The following is a 10,192-nucleotide window of genomic DNA, read 5'->3' as shown; positions in this document are numbered from 1 at the left end:
TGTGGGTGGGAATGAGATCTTTTTTAACAGGCCTTATTTTGGGTGTTTTTTTGTTTTTTGTTTTTACCACACTCTGCTTTGCCAGGATTATTCCTGGCAGGCTCAGAGGTCTATATGGGATGGCCTGGGATTGATCCTGGGCTTTTTCTCTCTCAATAATTTGGTGACAATCCTCCCTCAAATGTCATCTAGGCTCATCCAATAAGCCTTTTTATGTTCCTGTTTTGAGTATACTGCTCCAGGGGTCAGATGCAAATATTTATTGAGACTATAGGGTGTGTTTGGGTTTTTAGAGCTGGAGATTTGGGGTTGGAGAGAGAGTACATAAGATTCATCTGACTCTATTCTCTGAATTCATATTTATTTGAGATAGACAAGTCTAGCGGAGATGAATACATACGTTATTTTTGTTATTACCACAGATATCAGGACACTCATCTTGGGCATGTGGCAAAGATACTGACCTTCTAGAAATTGAATCCCATAATCAGGCAGATTTTCCCACCCACAAGCCTATCTGGACTCTGACAGTCTTCCTCCCCTAGGGCAGAGTTGCAACATTTCAGTTGTATCAAAGATAGGATAATAAGTACTCTCAGCAGAACTGTTCCCAAAGAGGAAAGGGGTGGGGAAGGAGCTCAGTCTACTAGTTTTTTTGTCAGTTGAGTATGTAGAGTTTTCCCCCATCCTCTGTTTGCCACGTTATATGGTTGCTGTTTTTATTGCTTTACATCCTTTGAGCTGAACCATTAGATCTCTATTCATCCAGGGATGTGGCTTTGCTAAGGGGTGGTGGGGTGTGAAGGGAAGGCAATGCATTTGAGACAAATTCGATCTTCATTAGGCCATTCCTCTTCTCTACCTACATGACTAAACTTTCCTCCACTGCTAGTGTATATTTTGTCCTCTAAAAGCTCTGAAATAAGCAAGAACAATGTGGTAATGTTGCAACCAAGGCTGACCGTAATGTCTACAATCAGCAGTCAGGATCTTGTGGAGATCTAAGGAAAACATTGAGACAATTTGGTAATAAACTGTCATCAAGACAAAATTTAAATATAATTGTCTTCTAATTATAAATTTTCCAAGGAGATGTCAAGTTATAGTGCTTAAATTAAAATCAAAGGACTTTGTTCTCAATTTTTAATTCTTTTTTGCTATTATGCCTGACTAAAGTTAGTTTTGTGTTTGTTTTTTTACTGTCTGTAGACAGGCTTTTCAATAAAATATGTGTAGTTTCTTTAGTTGAATCAGTTAAATATTTCATATTATTGCTTTTAAAAATGTGTTTGGATAGTTATGAGAACAACCAGAAAAAAAATTCTCCAAGCACTAACTCCCTACTCACTCAATTTTGAAAATGTGCCATTTCCAATCTCTAAGAGCAGTGATCCCAAGCAAAAATGTGTTCTCAGGACTTTACACTTACGTTACCCAATTCCCAGCAGTATTTAAGAGAATAGATGGGGAAAGTCATGATTATAGTTCCTCAAATGTGTGAGTGAATTTGAAAGCTTGTTACCTCTCCTACCAAAAGTTAATTTTGACATTATCCTATGACCAAAATTAGTACAGGAGTTTATCATTTTTTTCTCAAGTTAGAAATTATGACGGTGGCAATTTTTGTTTGCAGAGAAGAGAGCGGGGGCATCTCAAGTGAGGTTTCTTTTCCTTTTGCACATGTGTATCGTTAAAGTTTCCATTTTTTTTCTCTTTAAACCTTGGAAATAAGGCATTTCAGAGCTTAAATATGGATTACAGCTAACATTTGTCTCTCTGTTCAGGGTTTACTCTTGGCAGGGCCAGGGGACCATATGATAGATCTGTGCAAGGTAAACGGTTCTTCCCTTTTTAATATTAATTGCCTATGTGGAAAAAACGAGAGTTAGAGAAGATAATCACTCTCAATAGAATTTAGAAGTTCCCTTTCATAAATATTTCACATGTTGCTGAACCGCAGGGCCTGTTTTTAAGACATTACACTAAGTTATGAATGTTACAGGTCTTAAGCAATATTATTTTTCGTTTACATCAACTTGCTTTATATATGATGATTGCATATTTGTCTCCAGATTCAATTTTACCTATTGGTCTGTTATGATTTTAGACAAAATAGAATTTTACACAGTTTAGCCAACTTAAATCCTTTCCTTTATACTCTTATCTAATCACATTTTTTCTTTTATTTTTTTGTCTTCATATTCTATTCTACATCTTGTGTAGATTCTGATAGTGGGGTGCAGGGATGTTGGGGCTGCCAAAACATTTGCTTTTCCAATTGGCTTGTAAAATTTGTCCTCTTAAAGTTGTACCCCACCCAAAAACTATTTTCTTATAAATCCAGTATCTAAATCAGACTCTGTTTTTGTACTACCTAGCTCCACTTTAATATACTCTATCTTTTCATTTTCATCCCCTCAAGGTCTCATTTCATTCACTCTGTATCATTCCACGGATATTTACTAATCTTTGAGCATTTTAATATAATAATCCTGACTTTTTCCCTTTAGATCTATAAATATTTCTATTTTGTTTAGCAAGAAAATTTCTTTTGCTTCCTTAAATTGAAGGTTTTTTTCCCAACTCTATCTACAATGGATCGTATTTGAAGTTTAAGAAATGACCTCTTACCAGAGTGATAGTACAGCAGTTGAGACATTTGCCTTTCACGTGATCAACCTGGGTTGGATCCCCAGCACCACATATGGTCCCCAGTGCCCCACCAGGAGTGATCCCTGAGTGCAGAGCCAGGGAAAGCCCTTAGCACAGCTGGGTGTCACCCAAAAAACATAAACAAAAGCAAAAGTTGAACAACTTGACCATTAGCATTAGATTGATCACCTGTTAAATATTTTGACAGTCCAACAAAATTTTATTCAGAGTTCTATATAATATATTTAGAATCGTTCCTGATTCAGTCTTGGGAGATAGTAAAATGAGTAGGGCACTTGCCTTGCATACTTTGCACACCGCTGACTCAGGTTCGACCTTCGGCATCCTATGGTTCCCAAAACTAGCCAGGAGTGATCCCTGAGCACAGCGCCAGGAGTAAGCCTTGAGTAATGCCATGTGTGACACAAAAACAAAATAAAATTATTTCTTATTAAACATAAAAAAAAAAGAAATGACCTCTTAATAATTTCCAGGGTTCTGGCCTCCTGAGGAATATCATTCCTTTTTTTTTTTCCTGAGATTTTAACTTTCTCAGATCTTGTATACTGTAGAGAATTCTGTTTTTAAATTTCAGTTTTTAACAGTAAACAACTTTGAATGAATATTTTCTTCTATTTGTTTTTATTATGGCCTTCAGAATATCATTTTATTAATACAGCTATCCACTTCTAAATTTTCACTTGTAAAGTTTTTTTCTTCCTTTAGGTTAGTTAGTTTCATTCCTTAATTTCATTTATGATTCCACATGGAATATGAGTGTGAAGAGGTAATTTTGAGCCAGATTTTTGAGGATCTCAAATGCATGCATGGCTGTATATTTCTTTATTTTTGGTTTGGGTGCAATACTTACTGTGCTCAGGGCTTATTCCTAGGTAGAATTCAGAGATCACTCTTGATGAGGCACTGGTGACCATATGTGATGCCAGAGATGGTTCCCAGGCTGGTTTCATGCAAAGTAAGTTCATTTGCACTATACTATCTCTCTAGCACTTTGAATATTGTAATTACCCAGTTAACTTTGAAAAGTCAATGTCCAAGATTTCTTTTCCAGAGAACTTAGTAATTTCTGATTTAACGGATGTAATAGATACTGGATATTAGTACTTTATTTTAAAATTATTTATTTATTTATTTATTCATTTTGGGCTTTTTGGGTCACACCCAGCGATGCACTGGGGTTACTCCTGTCTTTGAACTCAGGAATTACTCCTGGTGGTGCTCCGGGGACCATATGGGACCATATGGGACCATAGTGAACCCGGGTCGTCCTAGTGCAAGGCAAATGCCCTACTCGCTATACTATCACTCCAGCCGATATTAGTACGTTAAATATATTTCTGAACCACATTGATATACAAAGTTATTTATAATATAACTGCTTCAGGCACAAATGTTCCAGCCCCAAGCCCGCTGGCAATGTCCCCATTTTATATTAAGATTCCCTAGTCAGAGATGAAGGACAGTTCATTGCTTATGGAAATAAGAGTTTCTAGTATATTCACACTTTTTGTTTTGGTTTCCTGAGTCCTAATTCCCACAGAATGAAACAACCAGAAACAGATTGGTATCTGGTAGACGGTTACAGTAAGGAATCCAAGAATTTAGGATAACTGAATATTTTATACTAGAAATAACATGAATAGCAACCTTTTGTTGCAGAAGTACTATATATTCTGAAAATCCTTGATAAGAATATAAAAAACAAAAGTCATTTTATGCTTTGTTTTCCAAAATGAATAAAGCATTATAGACCTGAAAAAAACTGGTGCCCCTAGAGTTGAGATGCTTCTGGAGACAAAAGAAACTATCCTAAATTGTTTTATGCAGACATAAGTTTTTCAAAAGTAGAGATTTTATCATCAAATAAAATAGAGTACATCTTGGAAACTACACACTATTTTAGTCAAAATTTGAAAAACACTCTGGCCAGGTGATACTAGAAACTGGGGTTGACTGCTGCCACCCCCCAAAAAAATTGAAAGAAAAGTGGCAAAGGGGTTAAGGCATTTACTGACCCCAATTCAATCAGTGCCACCACATATGAACCTCTGAGTACCTCAGGGAGTGCTCCTTAAACTGAATCTGGAGTAAGCATTATCAGTGTAGTGCAAAACCGAGGAAAAAGAAAAGAAAATTGATACATACGGTTTAATTATTAGAAATGAGCAGGGGAGGATAGCAACACAAGTCAAATTTTCCATGGGGAAAGTTTATTTATTTATCAAGTAAACATTTTTCAGGTTATCTATTTCTTATTACATTTCAATAATTTGCATTTCAAGTAATGCACCCATTTTATACAAATTGATAATTTTATTTTTTTTCTTTTTGGGTTACACCTGGCAATGCACAGGGATTACTCCTGGCTCTGCACTCAGGAATTACTCCTGGCGGTGCTCAGGGGACCATATGGGATGCTGGAACTCGAACGTGGGATGGCTAAGTGCAAGGCAAATGCCCTACCCGCTGTGCTATCGCTCCAGCCCCAACTTGATAAATTTATAGGTGTAAAGCTGCTTATTAACCAGACAGGTATAAAGCATTTTCATTTTATTTTAAACAGTTGAAAAATAGACTCCTTTTTACACTAATAATTATTTTCTTTCTTTTTTTTGCATCAGCAGAGCCTTGCAAACTACCCATGGTGTATTCAATATACCAAAAACAGTAACAATAAGTCTCACAAAGGAGATGTTACTGGGGCCAGCTCAAGAAAATCAGTGAACAAACTATAGACAGTGATACAGTGATACAGTGAAAAAAAAGTTGTAAAGTTTGTAACTAAGTTTCTGGCTGGCCTACAAAGTAAATTACCCATAGAAACCAGAAGCAAAGTCATCTATGTGATAGGTTAACGGGAGCATATGCACATAAAAGCAAAAAAACCAAAAAAGGTACATGTATATATTCAGAAGAAAAAATGTGAATGATAAATAGCTTATAATATAAAGCTAATTACCAATTTACAACAATTACTTTGAATTTTCTGCCTGGGTAGCTCAAGAGAGCTCCTAGATGAATAGTATACAACAATATATGTTGCCAAAAATCTCAGACTTCTCTGCAGCTTACTCAAAATTTAGTAAATTTCTGATTCCTAAAAAATTTTCTAAAGAAATCAGAAAATAGACTAAAATGCATATTTATTTATAGTTGAAAACACTGACAAACACCACCTGCCTGCATCTCTGGGCAGCACCTGGGATATCTGTGACCTCAGGCAAGATGGTAGAGGCAAGATGGTACCAATGCCGCCCGAACCCCTTGCGCAATTCTGAACCTGACTCACCATCTCGCCTTAGACAGCATACGGCTCAGCATGCCAGGCCTGGAACTCTACACGTAATCCCTCCTGGAACTCTACGTGTGATCCCTGCTAGGACTCTAAGCATGATTCCTGCTGGATATCATTGGCTGTTTTGCAAGATTAAGACAGAATGCCTTAATCTGGGGGCAATGTGGGCTGCACAGATTGGAGGCAAGATGGTGCTGCCGCTGCCCAAACCCCTCATGCTTTCCTGAACCCTGCTCACCATCTGGCCTTAGACAAGGTGTGCCTCAGCACGCCAGGCATGGTGCTCTACAAGTGATTCCTGCTGAACATCTCGGATTGTTTTGCAAGTCTCAGACAGAATGGTGTCGAGGGGTACCGAGAAACCGCTGTGGCAGCTGCAGCATCACCGCCTACCCCGGCTGGACCAAATCTCAGCGTCATAGAATAGAGCCGCGGTGGCAGTGTGTACAATGGCTCATCTGTAGGATAACATTCGGTTTGTCCTTTCACCCTTGCCACAGGGAACTTAGTTTACCTTAAAGCAATGGCCTTTCTGTAAGGACACAGGTAGACAGTTAATATTATGCTTTGTAACTTGGGAGCTGATTGATTCCAATAATATTTACTCCTGGGCATCTGCTTTCTCAACTCAGTTGCCCTTAGTTCTTAGCACCCCCAAAGCAGCGTCCCGACGAGGGATAGAATGGACCCAGGGCAAGCTGTAAGCTACCCTGGCATCAAAATGGACCAGGCCAAAGCGCCACAATACTCAACTATAAGTTAAGAACATGGTCATAGACAAATGCTGTCATGATCAAAAGTAACGACGAGACTAGGACCCTACTGGGGTTAGAAAGACTAACCTGGCCCGAGGACTATGGTTGGAATATATAGTGAATATCCTCAGGAAGAACCAAAATTTAAGTTTTATATATCTCTTACTGTGCTCACACAGAATGACATTTCTAGAAATATTTTAAGTAGATTTACTACAACTAATTAAGTGGATTACTAGCTGAGGAAGGAAGAAAGCAACACACCCTTGTTTGGATCCCACGCTTGGGCAGATCTCCTAGTAATCTGGAGTAATCTCCTTAGATGAGATTTTGTTAATTTCCTATAGAAGTGGTTTTAACCTTCTTTGTTGATGTTTAACCCACCTTTGTGTCACCACTCTATGTAACTGCTATATAAACTAAGACTGTAAGGGGAGAATGGGTATAGGCAAGACAGAAGGGCAGAGTTAAGACAGAAGCAAGGAAAAGAGACAGAAGCAGAGAGAAGACACAGAGGCAAGACAGAAGACACAGGAGAAGACACAGAAGCAAGAGAGAAGAACCAGAGAGAGGACACATAATGAAGAATCTCCAAATTAAAGAATCTTACTTAAATTTTTATACATGATTTAAATTCTATGGTATATATCAAACCAGAGATTGTTTTGAACAGGAGAGGGATAAAAAGAGTTTAGCACATAGTAGATATTTCAAGTGAAAAAATGTTTAGTTGACTTAGCAAGCTCTTGGGGCTGGAGCGATAGCACAGCGGTAGGGTGTTTGCCTTGCATGGGACTGACCCTTGTTCGATTCCTCCACCCCTCTCTGAGAGGCCAGCAAGCTACCGAAAGTATCTCGCCCGCAAGGCAGAGCCTGGCAAGCTACCCAAGGTGTATTCAATATGTCAAAAACAGTAACAACAAGTCTCAAAATGGAGATGTTACTGGTGCCCGCTCGAGCAAATCGATGAGCAAAGGGATGACAGTGATACAGGGATGACAGCAAGCTCTTATGAATCACTTTGCTCTTGGCCTGGGACCATACATCAGCCATCTGGAGTATGGTTCCTGTGATAACCACTCAAAAATATGTTGACTAGCAGGTTGTCACACATAAATGATCTAGTTTTATATTTTACTCAGTGGCAATGTGACTTTGAGGAATGTGAGCTTTATGCCAAATACCTCTTTGTAAAGTTCAGAAACTAACAAGAATGCATATCTTATCTTAAGAGACTTCTTTGTGAATGTTATATGGGTTGTTGCTGTCTCAGTATGATTTTGTTCTTCCATTACAAATCAGTAATGGATTCTAGACAGTGAGTAGATTTTATTTTCTTTAGAGAACAGCTTAATGTTTGTGGTTTTAGGCAACTGTAAGATATACAGGCATATATATGTGTGTGTGTATGTGTGCATGTATATATAAATAATTATAGTTATGCTTTGCTGAAAACTAGTACATAGAGCTAACTGTTTGGGTTTTTTTTGGATAGACTATTAAGACTTCAAAGATTACCAAAGCCAGATAATTCACTTGATGACGTTGTTTTCAAAGATGAAAATATATATGACCTAATTCCAGTCATTTGTTAACAGGCAAGTCTGAATTGTTATCACATGAGCTCCTTGAAATTAGGAACTAAATATTTAAAATCATAACGTAAACTTAATAATCAATGTGTTAATTGTTCTTAACTGAAGGCCTTCAACCCTCTATATTTTACTGTAAAATAAGTATTTATTTAATGCAAAAAAGATGAAAACATAGCTTAGGTTGAGGTGTGTCACCAAAATTGAAGTTTGTAGCAAATAGAAATCAACTAAAAATCCTTTTGAATTTTACCTGTGAAACCATCTTCTCACTAAGTATCCCTTCTAATCATAAAGTGTGGGAAAAAAATAAGAGAAATTAGGTATATTTTTTTGATACATCATGTTCTGAAATGTTTAGAGATCTTTTTCTTCTAAAGTGTTTGCATTTTACATGTGAGGTAAGTGATAATTTAATAAAATTTCAGTGTTTATCATGAACATAGTTGTTAAATAATTTTATATTTTCTCTCTAGTTATGAGTAAACAAAACTCAACCTTATATGTCTTTTAGTAAACATAATTCATATATTTGGTTGATCATATGAATTGCTAGAGTTAGCATGGTGGACTGAGATACTGTGAAAAGATAATGGGTTTTGAAATCAGAAAACCTAGGTTAGGATACTCAGATTTCACCTTTTCACTGACTGAAACAATCCTGTTTCAGTCAATAATATTTACTTCATTAGATATCTTTAAATGTTATAATTAATATTCTTGGTATCAAAATCAGAAGTCTGTTTAGTTGGGCTTCTTGTCTCTTGAAATTTTCAGAAGTATGGTAAGGAGGATTGACTTATGTTTGAAATTTTTGCCTTTATTTAACATTTGCAATATTGTAACTGTAAGAAAGGAGTTGTTATAAATAATTGAGGGAACATAGAGCAGAGACACAGTAATTCTAATGTAGTTCACTTGTCACTTGTATCACTTGTCATCCCGTTAATCTTTGATTTGCTCGTGTGGGTGCCAGTAACGTTTCCATTTGTCCCTGTCAAGTGCTAGTGTAGCCCAATGATATCTGCTCGCTCCAGGAACAGGAAGAGCCTCAAACTGTTCATTCAGGGTTTTGACAAAGAAGTCTGACCATCTCATTGGTGGGCGGCCACTTGGTCTTTTGACGTCCTGTGGAATCCAGTCTGTAACAGCTCTAGTCCAGCGGTCATCTCTGAATTGCATTACATGACCGATCCATCTGATTTTTGATGTCTTGGCAAACAAGACAGCATCCTTGATTCTTGACCATCGATGGAGGATTGTACTCCGGATTCTTTCTCTCACTTGAGTGAGACGTGACACTCCTCGCATGGCTCTTTCCATTCCTCTTTGGGATACCCTAATAGCGTTCTCATCCTGTTTGCATAGGGCCCAGGTCTCTGAGGCATATGTTAGTGCATCAAATGTAGTTCATAAATGTAAACTATCTTGTTACTCTTTCGCTAGATCAGAAATTGTTTCTATTTTTCTCTAAGTAAAAACACTTTAATTATCCTGATTGATGTTTGTTTTTTAAATTTACATTCAATTTACAATAAAATAATCATTTATCTTTTTTTTTCTCTAGAGAAATTCTGTTTGGAAGCAGTGCTTATAAATACCTTATACGTATTTTTGTTTGGACTTCATGTAAGAGTATATCTCATGAGTTGAGTAATCAAATATTGTACTAGAGTGTTCAATAATAAAGTATGTTGTATAAACTAGTTTGAAATCTTGTTTTATTTCCGCAGTTCTTCAGTGCTTCAAGTGACAGTATAGGTGAAGTACATACTGTTAATAAAAGTAGGGATAGATATTTGAACTTTTGTCACAATAATATTTTTAAATATTATTATTATTATCATTATTATTATTTGCTGTTTGGGTCACACCAG

This window comes from Sorex araneus, chromosome 4 (genome assembly GCF_027595985.1).
Source record: "Sorex araneus isolate mSorAra2 chromosome 4, mSorAra2.pri, whole genome shotgun sequence".
In the NCBI taxonomy this organism is placed as follows: domain Eukaryota; kingdom Metazoa; phylum Chordata; class Mammalia; order Eulipotyphla; family Soricidae; genus Sorex; species Sorex araneus.
The sequence above is the reverse complement of the archived record's forward strand: the minus strand, read 5'-3'. Positions refer to the sequence as shown.